The sequence below is a fragment of the Gymnogyps californianus genome, chromosome 3 (assembly GCF_018139145.2).
Source record: "Gymnogyps californianus isolate 813 chromosome 3, ASM1813914v2, whole genome shotgun sequence".
Taxonomy (NCBI): domain Eukaryota; kingdom Metazoa; phylum Chordata; class Aves; order Accipitriformes; family Cathartidae; genus Gymnogyps; species Gymnogyps californianus.
In genome coordinates, this window is record NC_059473.1 from 27,133,510 (window position 1) to 27,148,592 (window position 15,083).

Consider the following 15,083-nt stretch of genomic DNA (forward strand, 5'->3'; position numbering starts at 1 on the left):
TTCATTATTAGAACCCCTGAAAAACAATTATTCAGAGCATTCATTTTCCATTTTCATCCTGCCATTTTACTGTATTTATTCCTCTGAATTGTAAAACGATGATTTCTGTAATATTCCACACATTTTGCTGGCACTTTACTTTCTCTGCAAAAAGTTCCCTAAATAAATTACATTACTTCCATTCTTGCTGATTTACCAGTTCTATCTTGTCAGAAACCTTGTAAACCCCCTCTTCACTGAGCTCCTGTGAGCTGGAAGGAGTTCTGCACATGAAGGATTTGCAGGACGGGCGCATTATTGCTGCAATTCTGTTTTGCCATGGAAAAGTATTTTTCACATTGATTCAGCCAAAATGATCTTTTTATAGAGAGGACAATAAAACTAAAGAGAGCAGTTACTGTATGCATCAGAGAGAAGAGACTCGCCTTTGAAGAAAACTGTATCCAACCACAAACTGACAACTATTCTTACAAGTGAAAAACGTGGTTCGCACAGGGCACACCCTTGCAGTCACACTCGCTCACACACACATAGAAATAAAATTGATACAGTCTCAAAGTATTAGGGCTGCTTTGGAAGGCATTCCGCAAATATTTGTAGTAATTGAATAAAGTCAATCAAATTTCATTTTCTTAAACACGTAAGCACAGAAGAGGGAAGCAGAGGTTGGAAATGTTCAAGGAATGCATGTTTAGGGCCCTAGTCCCAAAAAGGTAGGTATGAGTATAAATGCAATTTTAATCTTTTTTTGGTTTTACTTCCATTAGTTTCCCTTTCTCCTTTCCTCTGCTAAACACATGTGAAATTTGGAAGATGGTATAAAATTCCTCTGTCCATTTTCTCCACTCACCTCCATTGGCTAGTAGTTTTATTTTTTAAGTTTTATAGACTTCAAGCCTGCTTTTAGTCCTGGCATCATGCAGGAGTTCTGTGAGAGTCAGAATAAGATGATCCTCACCCACAACAAAGAACAATCCTGACAGAGATAACGCTGCTTTTCTTTCATTCTCTGTTTACACTAGCATCACCCGTGGCTTTGCAGCACCTTTCTCAAATTTGTAAATGACAAAGACCTTCAAACAAAACTGGGCTCAGCTTCTTAAAATATCTTTGACAACTTAATTAACTTTGCACACTGGCATCTCAAGACTGTCAATTGTAACGTAGTTCAAAGATCAATTAAAAGATCAGTTCTTTTTCTCTGTATATGGGAAAGTATTTTTACACTAGCAAATACCAATTTACACTCATTAAGTTCTGTGAATAAGCCTGCTGACACGCTGGGGGTCCCATTGAAACGCGCTCTTCACAAATACAGTAGGTGTAGTGTTTACCCATTGCTTAACTGTGCTGAATAAGCCCTTTGACAAACAAAAGCATTCTTGCTGGCCCCAATTATCAGAAGGTGCACTATGTGCACTCCGCTGCAGTCATTCACCACATTTTCTCATCATCCTACCAAACAATTTTTAATTAATAAACTTCCCAAACAGTTAGGACTAAATCCCTCTGCGCAGCTGTGGTGTAAAACCACTAGTGTCAATTGCTGTAACTCACTGGTGTAGATTTCGTGCGTCTCATGTAATCCCAACATCCCTTAGCGTGGCCCTTTTCCTGCTCTTACACTGTGGGTAGTAAACGTTCAGAATTTCATGTCAGGACAGTCATGCAATCCAGCACACTGGTGGGCTTGCCAGGGCTGGGTGCTGCGGGTGCAGCCGTCAGCAGGCAGCTCAGCTGCTCTCCCTCCCCCTGGCATGGGCAGGTGCTGCCTGGGTGGAAGCCATTTGTGATAAGCGCATGTCCTTATATTGGTAAGCTGTAACTGGGAACTGTTTGTGTGCCTCCATACAAAGTGGTTCTCATGGCGTATTATGTGTCATAAAAATCATCTGTCTTTTCTTGACGACTATTTTCTGTCTCACTAAGGTTCATTTCTATCCCAGGGTGCAGCAATATCAATAAAGTTAATTCTTCAGACCCTTCCATGACTTACATTATTTTATGTTTATTAGCGCATTTGGGTTTTGGAGAGCAAACGAGGACATCAGTGGTGACGTTTTGGGGGTTCATGTGCTTGGGACTTTACCATGGATGTGTATAAAATCTATTGTCCAGCTGAGGGTTTCATTTTGCTTGTATTACAGGCTGCCAACACATCTCTGACATTTCAGTTTGCTACACTGTGCTAAGTCCTGCATTCTCTTGACTTCTCACCCATCCCACTCTCTGCCATGGGCTATGAATCTAGAACAAAGCTTGAACATGACAACAAATGAAGTTTGGGAGCCAGAGGAAAGAAATCAGAAAGAAGATTTTGCCAGCACTGTACTTAACAGCTTTTTTCCCACAAGCACTATAAATTTTGTGTGACCAACTAAAGTTGAACAAGATGGTCATTTTGTAATCCACACAGCTTTTACATGCATCTATTTAAAGGTGTATAAACAAATGCATACACACATTCGTATCTACATATGCACGTATGTGTGTGTTCACCTACTTGCATATATATAAAATGTGCAGATGTGGGAGAATTGTATGGTGGTGTGATGGGATAAATGAGCCTGACACTTATATGAAAACTTAGAGTAAAATTGGCCACTGTTTGAATGAGCAAAAAAAGAGATGGTGGCCTTTCCCAACAGGTCATGCGTCTTCTTTACAGCACAGAGGTACGTACTCAGTATCTTTCACTTAAGCAGTGGAAAAATTATTTGGAAGTATTTTAAGAAAAGAAGGAAGGGAAATTCAATTTTATTTGTTTATGTTTCTCTCTGTAAAACCTTAAATATCAAGAATCTAACTATATGAGGTCAGAAGAAAGCACAAAAAATTCTAATAATGATCTAAAGATTTTAGATTTTAGCTTTACCGGACACCTGACATGAAGCTCTTCAGAGTTGCAGGATGTCAGACTTTATTGTTGTAACACATGTAATGAAAAGAGAAATGCTCCATAATAATTTCTTAGTAGTATTTGTTAATGTTGTAATTGGGATGTTTACTGTCTGAATATATTGCTTTGGCTAATGGGTCTATAAGGAAAAAAGAATAGCTCAACAGAGGCCTCTTGGGGGTATCAAGAGAAGTCAGGCTGCACAAATAATTGACAGAAGATAATACAACTTTATGGAGTCTATACACCTAAAAATCCTTTTTTTCCCAAATGCTTCATTCCTATCGATAAAAGAAACAGCTATTTGAGTGTAGCAGGCTGTCTGCTCTTTGTAAACCTAGTCAAAACCCTCCAAAGGAAAGACCTGCAAGTTTTCAAGCTTTTTGGCTTCAAGCTTTCCAAGCCTTTCAAGCTTTTGTGGTATGGTAAACATACAAAATATACAGGACAAAGTAGCCTTCTGCCTAGGCTAGGACTGCAAATCCTGGCATTTTGGGTATTCAAACAGATCAGAAAGAGTTCCTGTCATGACAAAGATATATTCAGATATTTTAAAAGTTCTGGGTTTTTGGGGGGGTGGGGGTGTTTGCTTTTGTAAAAGGACTCTCTAGGTACATCTATACTATTCTCAGACGCAGACTTGGCAGTAGCTATGAAGAAGGCCAGTTTCCTGCTCTGTCTGTCCTGACCGTGGAGCCAGGCCACAGGCATCCCCTGCCGAAACATCCCCTGCTGAAACATCCCCTGCTGCCTCCTCCACAGCCAGATTGTCCTGAGACCCCCTCAGGCCACCCTTGCAAAGAAGGGAAAGGACTGCAGGACCTCTGCTCATGGAGGACAAATACACTTAATATTTAACATTTCCTATACGTTAAAAAAACAGCGCTGTTACGGCAGTACAAGAAGGGCAACTGACTGACCTCACAGCAGGCTTTAAAGACAAGCAGCCAGGCAGTTCTCACTGCCCTACACGATAGCTTTCCTCTATTGCAGAGCAAAACAAGTCACCCAGTGTGCAGATGGGAGGAGCTCACCTGAGTTGAATTTTGGCTCTTTCTATCACGAACAGACTGTGCTTTGTGCAGGTTTCTATTCAACCGCAGGAGAAAAAGCTTTCTTCCTTAGAACATTTGAAACAAAAAAGCAAAATAAAAATGCATTTCTAACTGATTGCCCTATTAAAATGCCTCAGGATTGTACAAAGAAAGAAAAAGATTTTTTTTTTTTAACTTTTTTTAAATAACATGCAAGTGCTGAGATAATACAAAGCTGGGTGTGCTGTGGGAACCTAGACAGATCAGACATTGGATATACACTATTTGTCTTCTGAGTCTTTGCCCACACAGAGTTTTCTTGCAGCTACTAAACAAAGGTCCTGGGAAGACAAAACTCTCAACCAACCACATTTTGTTCGGGAAAAATATAATTCTTTAAAAGGGTTTCTCTATTTTGTTTTTTTTAAGCAATCCAACCCCATCCTTTAAAGTGACACTTCAATAAAATATTCTCAAAAGGGATAACATCTTTTAAATCTCTTTTTATCCTGTAAAACAAAGAGTTCTGCCCATCACAGTGGGAGACGCACACATGTCGCCTGGCTGTGTCTGACTGTCACATATCACACAAGGATCAGATGGGCTTCTGGAACAACCCAAAACGTCTATATTGTAATAGCTCTAGTTTTCACATCCTTGGCTGATTTTGTCATTTGTTCTTGATTATACAGCTAGCAAGTATAGGTAGCTGCTATGGCAGGAGTCATATAAACATTGTAGTTCTACACTGCAAATACTCTCAAATAGAGAGTCCAACTCTCTGTTTTGCCTTCAAAATAAAGTGTGTGGTATAATTTCCTTGCCCTCGGGGATAATCAGTCCCTCCTTTTTGCATACTGCAAAATCCAGTTTTCTATTAGTCTAACCACTGACACCAGTGGTTACAACAGAAATAAACAAAAGTAGTGCAGAGATGAATGAGATTGTATGGAGTTATATTGTAGATATTCCCCCCAAGGGTGTTAGTTTCTCCCCCGATGATCTTTTTTTCTGCTACTGTTATGGAACTTGCAGGTGAAAAGAATTTTCTAAAACAGACCTTCTCAACAGCAGAAGGATTCAGGAGAATCCTGAGTCTCTACGTCACTCTCAGAAACACGTCATAGCCCTCTTGGCATGTTTTACCATAATCGTAGATCACTGGAATAATTTGTTTAAACTGGAATTAAGATTAAAGAGTAGCATCTCAATGACATGAAAAGCCCGCTACCATTTCAATCCACTTTTAAACAATCAGATGAGTTGTACATAAAGATATCTGGGGATCATTGCAGCAGAGATCAGCTTGCTTGGTCCTTGAAAGGAAACATTTCTTTAGAAGAAATAAATTAAGAACTGCTGTTATTTGAAGTATTGGCAAAAAAAACCACCACAAAAACCTAGACTCCAAACAATGCAGCAGGGTTACATGGCTCTGTGTTTTATTTCAGGCAATTACTGATCAGGGAAAATCTTGTGGTAAAGAGGTGAGGAGGACTCAGGCATTCGGTGTCTAACGGGCTGACACAGACGTCCTGTGTTCCCACTGCAGTGACTTTCAGTCTTGCTAAGATGCCCTGAGGCCTTGTGTTTGCGTATGCTGGAGGTCATTCAGAGCAGGCACTCTAACTCACAGGTCACACTTGCAGTATGCTGATTAAATTCCTCCTGGTTTTTGGTCCCTGTATCTATTCCCATCATTTTAATGCTACTTTTCTTCTCACAGGAGTGATGTGAGGCTACATGCATTGATGTGTGTTATATAAGTCATACAAATGCAATCAAAAACAAACACAGGAAGCTTAGAAAATAAGATAAAAATAAAGTGGCCCAAATACACCAATTCAAAATTGAATTTTGGAGTCAATAACTCTGGTGTTTTATTTTAATTTTCCCTCTGATTTTTAGTTGAATACGTAGATGACTTGCAAAAGATCTATACTCTAATATTCCAATTTGCTGAGCAAAATCACAGTTAACACCATGTGTTAAGGAAGATGCTGAAAGACTTTTTTAAGGGTTTTTTCTTTTTAATCCACTGAAAACAGTTTCTCCTAATAGGCCTTTTTTTTAAACCGAATAGAAATGATAGTCAACAGGCAGATTTATCTGATGTCACTCTGAGTTAAAGCACAGAATTTTGCCTAAAGGCAGAAGATAAAATCAGCAGTGTACCTATGCCCAATTTTCTATATGCTTTTAGTTTATTTCAACGAGAAAATAAGGGAGTTCCTTATATCTGCTTTTAAAGTGGACTGTTGACAGGGTGGTTCTGCTTTACCCTGCTTCTCTTCCAGCTTGTACATTTATCTCTTTAGCTTTCTGAGGCATGTTGTCTCTCTTTGTTCTGATAAGAATAATCCGCTGATTCTCCTTCCTTTCCCTGCAGTATTCATGTGGAGGCTGGCATAAACTGACATCCGTACGGCATTCATCCCATTGAATGGCACTAGGAGCAGTGTGGGACCGTGGGAGGACAGGTCAACTGGATGACCCTTGGGGCAACCGGGCTGACTCTTACCCCCAGAACTGCTGACCGCTGTCACAGCACAGTGTAATCACATTTTATAACATCACCCTTTAGACCTTTTCTGTTGGGCACACTAAGTGGTTTACACCTTCTCCTGGGACACAATCCTCCAGAGATCGTACATGTACATTTTAACCTGATTTCCAGGTAAAAAACTTCTGACCTGGCTCATGCAGCCTTTGGTCAGGTGGAGGGAGACTTCATAAACAACAGAAGAATCTGGAAGAAGAAAAGATTGGGATGGAAAGCCAGCTGTGCATCTTAAAAGTGTTGACATCTGCAGAGTCATCTGTGCAGACAGACCCCATCTGTAGGGGTCAGTCCTACCCTGCTGGAATGGTGGGTTTGTAGGGAAAGGACAACGTGATTAGCTCTTGATTTCCTCTCTAGATTTGCTGACTTGCTGTCTGATATATTGTTCTCTTTGAGTGCTTTGTGGAGTTCCGATCAGTATGGAAAGCACCATTATTAAGCCTTGAAATCCACGCTGGTTGCAATCGTACAGACTTCAGCAGTTCCAATTTAATGCACTCTTTAGGAAGCCAAAGACTATTTTCTTGCCACCGTTCCTGCAGTAGGCATTTTTATCAGGGAACTAGAACAGTGAATTCGAATCTACAAGACTTCCTGTGTACCTTGCTGTAACGCAGGATAGAATATTTTGAAACTTGTATGAAATTCAACTGGAATTAAAAAAGAGGGAGAAATCTGAGGAAAAACTTAAAAAAAATCCCTGTCTCAAGTGTATTATGATACTGTTATTCAGAAGACCCTAAAATAGAAAAAGCACCAGCAATTTGTCCACTGCTATTTCTCAACTAATAAGAAAGCCTATAATATTCATTTCTACTGCCTTGCAAATCCTAAGAAGAATTTTCACTGTTTAATGGCATTGCCAAATCAAAATCAATTGCAGCATAGCGCTAGAATGTGCCTGTGAGCCATTGCTGTTTCCATGCTCAATTTCAACATTCTCCTTATAGGCATTTCATTATAAAAAGATGTTGAATACATAAAAAAGTAAGTTTTATTTCATAATAGGGGATGTGTGTTTTCTGTCTATCCTCATGCTCACAGAAGGGCAGAGGAATTTGCACAAGAGGCCAGAGAAAATGCTCAACAACAAATTGCTATACATCTGAACATTCTAAACTACCTGTTTACTCAGAAAACCATTTTGTGTGACATTTCAGTTGTCTATTTTTTGAGAAGCAGGCAAACAAAGAGAAGTTGTTTGCAAAATCAGCAGTGAAAAATTGATTTTAAAAGTTTGGAGACTGAAACTCTTTCAACACTGGCTTTTATAAGGAAATACTGTGGATAGACCAAATCAGGCTCTGATCTTCAAAGTTAAAATTAATGGGATCACTCTTACACTTAAAATTAACCAACTGGTAAATACTTGAAGGGCTGGGATAAAAAAAAAAAAAACCCAACAAACAACAAAACCAAAAAACTCTTTCTTGTAATTAACAGTGCAAAGAGATATTTTACAACTTCCTTGTAACTGTGCAGTTCTCATTTACGGTATCTGCATCCAATGGAGCTTTCTTTACATACCTCTACAGCTAATCAGCTTGTTCACTACAGAGACTTCTGCTCACAAATATAACCACCCTAAAACCAATTTTTTCTCTCCTTTGTTTGGCTGCTAGTTTCAAAGATCCCCATTGTTTCTTCTTTTCTTTGTTACTCCCTAATGCTACTGCCACGCTTATCTATTACATTCAAGAAAGCTGCTAGTTTATGGCACTGGCATCGGAATCTTGCCTCTCCATTCCCTCCATGCCCTAACCTCTGGCAGAAAAGGAGGAGGAAGGAAATAGCTGACTGAAGGACAAACTGAGGGAATGAGAAGGACAACAGTTCAATAAAAAGAGATAAGAAGCACATGGGAAGTGCACAAGGTCATGATTCAGGGATCACTGTCGTGAAGATGACTGACATGGAGACTGACCTGGGTTAAAATTACCTCTTCTTTTTTTTGCTTCAGTATGCCTTCAAGTTGGTATGCAAAGGGGATCAATCCCATCACATATTTAGAACTTGCAAAGCAAAGCTCTTATTTTCTGCTCTGGAAAGAAGAATGTACTGCCACATCACTATTTTTGTCTGAGAGTGCCTTTAAGAAACTTCCTTTAAGGTGTGATACAGTACAAGCAACCCTACCCCAAAAACTAGGTAAGGGGATTTTGTTCAGCAAAGCAGAGCTTGAACTCCCTATTACGTCAAGACGCGTAATCCATTTTTGTTGCTTCATATAAGAAAATAATGTGTCCATCAGTCAGTGAAGTTTCTCCTATCTGTCAAGTGACACTCTAGTCAAGGCTTAACCTTCTCCCCTATAAGAAGATAGGTGAGCATCCTTGTCAAACAATTAACTCCTTCAATACAGCATTCAGTGTTTGCTTACAATAAGGCCCCTCATGCTCACTACATCATTTTCAGCTGAGAACTTTCTTCTTGCATCCTCCTCAAGTTATGCCCCCCGATAACCTAGGGGAACATAACAGAGGAATGACTAACACCTTCCAGCCTATGTAACCCTTGATGTGCAGTGATACGGCCTTTTGAGGAATGCAACAGAGTGAGATTTCAAGTTGCCAACAACATAAGGCCCCAGTAAGGGCCATTCTCATGGCTGAGACATTGATTGCAGAAGGGGATAAAGCTATCATCACCACAAAGCTGTGTGAGTTCATTCTCCACACCATGCGGTACTGGATTACGATCAGTGAGTATCAGGCTAACTGTGGTGGGCTGCCCATCGTATGGGGGCTGCTAGCTACAGCTTTGGCAAAACTGCTTAAATCTGAGAGTCCCATTGCCTTACTCCTTCCAGACAAGGCTGATTAAATAATCTGAAAATGTCTACGGGCATGACAACATTGTGGAGGTCTTCAATATCAGCATGACATTCAACACAATGCATCTCTATTTAAAAAGTTAATTGAAATCCCCATGGGTAAAAAAAGCTTATGTAACATTTGCTTCACTCATGACTCACTGCGGGATACAGTGATGACTCCCGGCTCACTGTGATGGATAGGCTTAGAACAGCAGTGGTTGACATTTTCTACATCTTGGCCCTTTAGTATGTTTTATGTTTGCACAGTTGCAATGAACATTCTCCACTGCCTTTAATCCTGGCTGATAAATGAAGCATGAGTCTCCCTCTAACCTTGGATATTCTCACAGCTGATGCTTGCTTGATATGATCTGCATTTTTCTGGGGACTCTGTTGGAAACTGTCCAGTTAGCTCTCCCCAGCTATTGAAGGAGCATTGTCATTGAGTGCTTAATGTTTTTCCTAAAAATTATCAGGCATGCCTGCTTTTTTACCATACAATAGTCATAAATATAATTTAACCAGTTTCCCAGGTTGTATAAAATCTGTACAAAAAGGTCAAGAATTGAGTCGGAAATCCTACAGCAAAAGGCAACAGAAAATCCTTGGATTCTGTCTCACTGCATGTAAACTGATTTAAATCTAAAGCCATGCAGTCGATCTCTGTGTCTCAGTTAAGTATTTATACATGGAAAAAGCAGTCTAATTCTGATGTCATATCTGGAATGAGATGAGCGTGAAAAAGAAAATGATAATGCTAGGAATAATTCCTCCTCCTTTCTTTCTCACATGTCAAAATTATACTTGAGGAGCACTTGTGATATATGGTTCTCCATGTATCTTTCCCCTTCTAGTTATAACCTTTTTAAAGCACACACTTTACTAACGAAAAAAAGCTGCAGATCAAAGCATGACAGTTGACACCACGAAAACAAAGAGACAAGGTTACTGGAACAAAACCAAGAAGCAAAACTGATGAAAAGCCTTCAAGTACAGAGTGGGCTGATGAAAATCAGTGTGCGCTGCATGATTTCAGTAAAAAGGGGATGAAATAGAAGAGAAGCAGGAAAGACTGATGAAAAGCAAGGGCTGAAGACTTGTGAAGAAAGCATAAGAAGCTGATAGCTCTAGACTTGGGGTTTATAACCAGAAACTCTGTAAGGCATTTAGAATTTAATGGAGAAACCACTGACTGTGGCATCAAACCACAAGACAGAATGAGGAGGAAGGATAGTGAAAAAAAATCTCCTCTCATGGGTAAACTAAAAGTACTCAGAGAGGTGATAACAAACAAACCTTTTCACCATTGATCTGAGTGTATCTGAAAGCACATTGCTGTGTCTCTTGCTATTTTTTGAGCCCTAAAGATGGCTGGACAGCCCACAAAATGTGTAAAATTAGCCAGCAGCTAGAATGGGCTCTGATTCAACACATGTATATCTTCAGCTTCTTTTCCTGAAGCTCCTGTCAACCCCAGAAAGGAGTATTAGAAGTTATTCTCTTATATTATAACTTACTTCTCAGTAAATCTTGTGCTATCATAGCTTCCTCTGTGTAGGTAGGAAATGCAATTGCATTCCCACACGCTTTGGTGATAAATTCAATGAATAGTGCCAGAAAGACATTTCTTTCCTTATAAATTTCACCACACAACTTCAGTACATGGAATTAGGATCCCAGGAATCCCAACTCTTATGGCATTGATGTAGCCACTAAAATATTGTCTTGCCCTCCACCATCTAGCATGTAAAGTGTAGATGAATGAACCTTTTAATGCTACCTTAAAAAGCAAACGAATTTTAACCACAGAATACTGCATTACATTAAGGTCTTTTTAAAAACCATAAAAGCAAGGAAACAAAGCAAGGAAGACTTTTATGTTGCAGCTGCCTTGAATTCTTCTGTCATGCTCAGGTACTGTTGTACCGTGTGTTCTTCTACCTTGTAGGCATCTGTCAGTCAGCACAGCAGACAACATGAATGACATGAGGATATTGCAATGAGAGTTTAAACAGATTTCTGTCTGAATGCTTCTGTCACTTCTAAGCCATGATTTAAAGACAGAAAGAAAATCTAAACCAGTAATTTCTAGAACTTGGCATATTGAGAGGATTGCAGAAGAGGAAAATAAGTTTGACATCAAACCACACTGTTTGTACCACAAACATCCAGCTGATAAAGGATGATTCAGTCAAAATAAGAATTCCTCCCCTGTGCAGGCATTCAGTCCTGTTCCAGTTTTACCCCTCCTAAATAGTGCCCAGTGATTTAGTTATACTTTTGGTAATTAATTTTTTTTTTTTTTAAACTGCAGTTTTGGTAAATTCAAAGCTAGCCAGGAACTGGAGTCAGATTCACTGAAGTTTCAGATAAGCGAAGGGCACATTCCCAGGCTGTTGAAAATACCATTCCCTTTTCTGTCAAAAAGGATTTGACCCCATGGTATCCACATTCACCAGAAGGAGCCCTAGCTACCACGCTGCTTGCTGAAGGCACCCCCCCACACACACACTGGGCTGTGCTTCCAGGCCCCTTCCTCCTGCCTCCTGCCTTCATATTAGACCTGCCGAGATGCTGATGAATATGCCCTGTCTTCAGGGTATTTGCTGCCGAGGTGGAGGCAGAAAAGCTGGGGTACTAGCACCCTTCTTTCCTTTGCTCTCACAGGAAAGCTGGCCAGGGCAATGTGTACCCACCCACCACATTTCAAGTGGCCCGACAGTGAATCTGGGGGAAGACAACAAAAGAGCAGAGATTACAAGTTTATGTTATGTTCAGGGTAGATAGACAGTAACAGGAAAAATATGTCATAAATTATTATTCTGTTTGTGAGATTAAGATCACTTGAATCATTTATATACAGCAGGAATATTACTTGTGATCCAGAATATTCTATAACATTAGTCAAATAGTTCTTGGGACTTCAGAGTCTTGCCAGCCCCGTGTCAACGGGAGCAGAGGATATCAATATATTTGAAGGTGTCACCCAGATGGGTTCCTTGTTACTATAATGCTTCAGATACCAGGCGGGCTTAGAAGATGGGGCAGCTGTCATCTTCTACCGGCTGCCACTCAGCAAGGGCTCTGAAGCCCAACAGGTCAGCTGTGTATCCCAGGCCACAATATCAACTCACATAAAACATGTTACCCTGTCAAAACAGGAGCTCATTTTATGTGCCACCTGCACACTGCATTAAAATGTCCCATAAGAAAGGAAAAATTTAAAAATAGTATTTGTACCTTTTGATGTAATAAGCAAAGTCTCCTGACTACCATATGAACTCAGGACTTAAACAGATTTAAAATGGCATCATATAACTTGCACTGAACAGAAAGATTTTTAAGTTGTACCATGCTGTACATCCACTGGATCGTATAAATTCAAATTCAGAAATTTATTTATCAGGGAAGACGAAGAAATTGCCTTTCCTTCAGGCTTTCTGTCTTCTGAATGATAAACTAAGTTACTCCATAGTACCATGCAGACAGTAAAAACAAAACAAAAATACCAAATCAAAACCAACACATAAATATGTGGGAATGTAGAGATATTATTTCTCTTCTGCTTCTTTATTGTTCTGAAATTTCATTAATAATTCCTGAGTAATGAAATTTTGATGACTTTTAGAAGCCCCATGAATTACTTGCACAGAATAATTTCTGTTAAAGAAATTCTTTTTTGTTCATTACACACAGTGACATTTCTCATACAGAGAAAATCAGAAGCACAGAATACGGAGCTAGGGAGTTGTGTTTGGACAAATGGTGCAATTTTTACTTTTGATCACTTATGCAATCTGAGGCAAAAGGACATTGCACATTAATACTTATAGAAATTAATTGGAAATGCACTTTTGTGAATGATTACTATGCAAGATTAGGACTCCTTATACATAGGACCCGCGCTAGTAGAATCTGTCACCTGAATATTCATGGGAAAATGTGAGAAAAGTGCAATCGGGTGAAGTAAATGTTTCCAGAATCTAAGATGACTAGTGTAGCACAAGTTTTCCACTACTGATTCAGTGCTATATTTTTATATTTTGCAAAGATCAATAATGCCTTGCCATTCTTGATGACGTTCATTTTAAAACAAAACTACAATAAAATTTGACATTATTATTAACCTGCTATTTAAACCTTCTGAGATTAATAGATAAGATCGTTAAATGAGTGTTCTCTGTTGAAGCTATGCAGATTTTGCTACATAAAACTGATTTTTTCATTTTTCTTTATTTGGACAATTAAGAATTATTTCATTGGCTCAATGTGAGATGGGCTGTACTGGCCCATTGGATGTGATTGTCTTCAAGTGCTGTTCTGGTGCTGTAGGATCTAGTCAAATGCTGTCTGTGTCACAGACTCTACCTTTGAGAGAAAATACATCCATACAGACATTTCTGCCCTGCAGCAGTCTCTGCCTGAAGACAAAATGGCAGTTCCTGCTGAAACAGGGTGTGGGAGCCTTTTGCTTTAAAGCAACTCTGAGAAAATAAGTCAGAGCAAGCATGCTGCATCCACCAAAGCAGGGCTGAGTCTGGGAAACTGTAATAAGTGGTAGCTCCTGTTTCTCACACAACATCTGCTGCAGTGGGTATTTCTCGACGCGGATGGTTAACATGCTTGCTCAGTATGATTCAGGAAGCATCTTCTCTGTTTCACTGGAGGAGCTCTGCTTCAAAGTGCAAACCTACTAGTCACAGGAAATAAGAACCTGAAACTTGCAGAGAAAAGGATGTGGAGTAAACGGAGAGCTGGCAGATGTAGCTGCATGCCAGGGATGATCCCACCAGTCCATAAATATTGATGACTTTGCAGTCTCTGAATGTAGATTATTCAGGACCCCGAAGCCTGCAGCTGCACATTCACAGCTTGCTGCTCTCCAAAAGAGCATTCCTGACCTGAGAATGTGCATACGCCTGTCTGAGAATCCCCCACTGCTCTTTATAACTCTGCTGAAACAACACTCTCCTCCTTCTCCTGGAATTTATATTTTATCATAATAATGCAAAAGGGCAAATGAAAGGCTTGTTTTGCAAAACCCGTTTGCCCTGCAACAGTTAGAACAGGTTGCTATAAAAACAGGTTGCTACAAGAGAGGAGATAAAACTCTTCCCTTTCTTCTCCTCCTCCGTATATTTTCTTCATATAGCTACTTTTCATCTAAGACTATTTAATAGAAATAAGCAGAAATATCTAGATAGCACAGTGACAGTTCATTCATGGGTGTATCATGTGTAACCTACATGTATTTGGCAGATAGGAGGCAATAGTATCAGCAAAGGGCCATCTTAGTTTGTCCACTTCCATTTGGGTATGGATCCAGTTAAACTCTGGGACTCAGACATCCTTAAGAGAAACTCATTTAAGATTCAGGCTGGATCCTAAGTTCAATAAGCCAAAACTGGACCTGACATTCTGGGGATAATAAAGAAGTCTAGGAAAGTATTGAAGTCCAAACAAGGACAAGCCACGCCACAAAGGATTCAGCAGAGTATTTCACCATCTCTGAGAAAAAGTAAAGTATTAGGAGCTCAGAGAGCCCATCAGGGGTTGGCTCATGTTTTAAGGATAAAACTTAAAAGGGTACTATTTTACTCTAATTCTATGACAAAAGTAGCAATGGCTTAATATTTGCTTATCACTTCAAAAATAAATAAATAAAAAGAGTTTATTTTTTATTATATATTACATATGTATGCATGTATTTATGTAGGTATTTATAGCTCTATATGCATATACATATACATGCAAACTCTATTGTCATTCTTC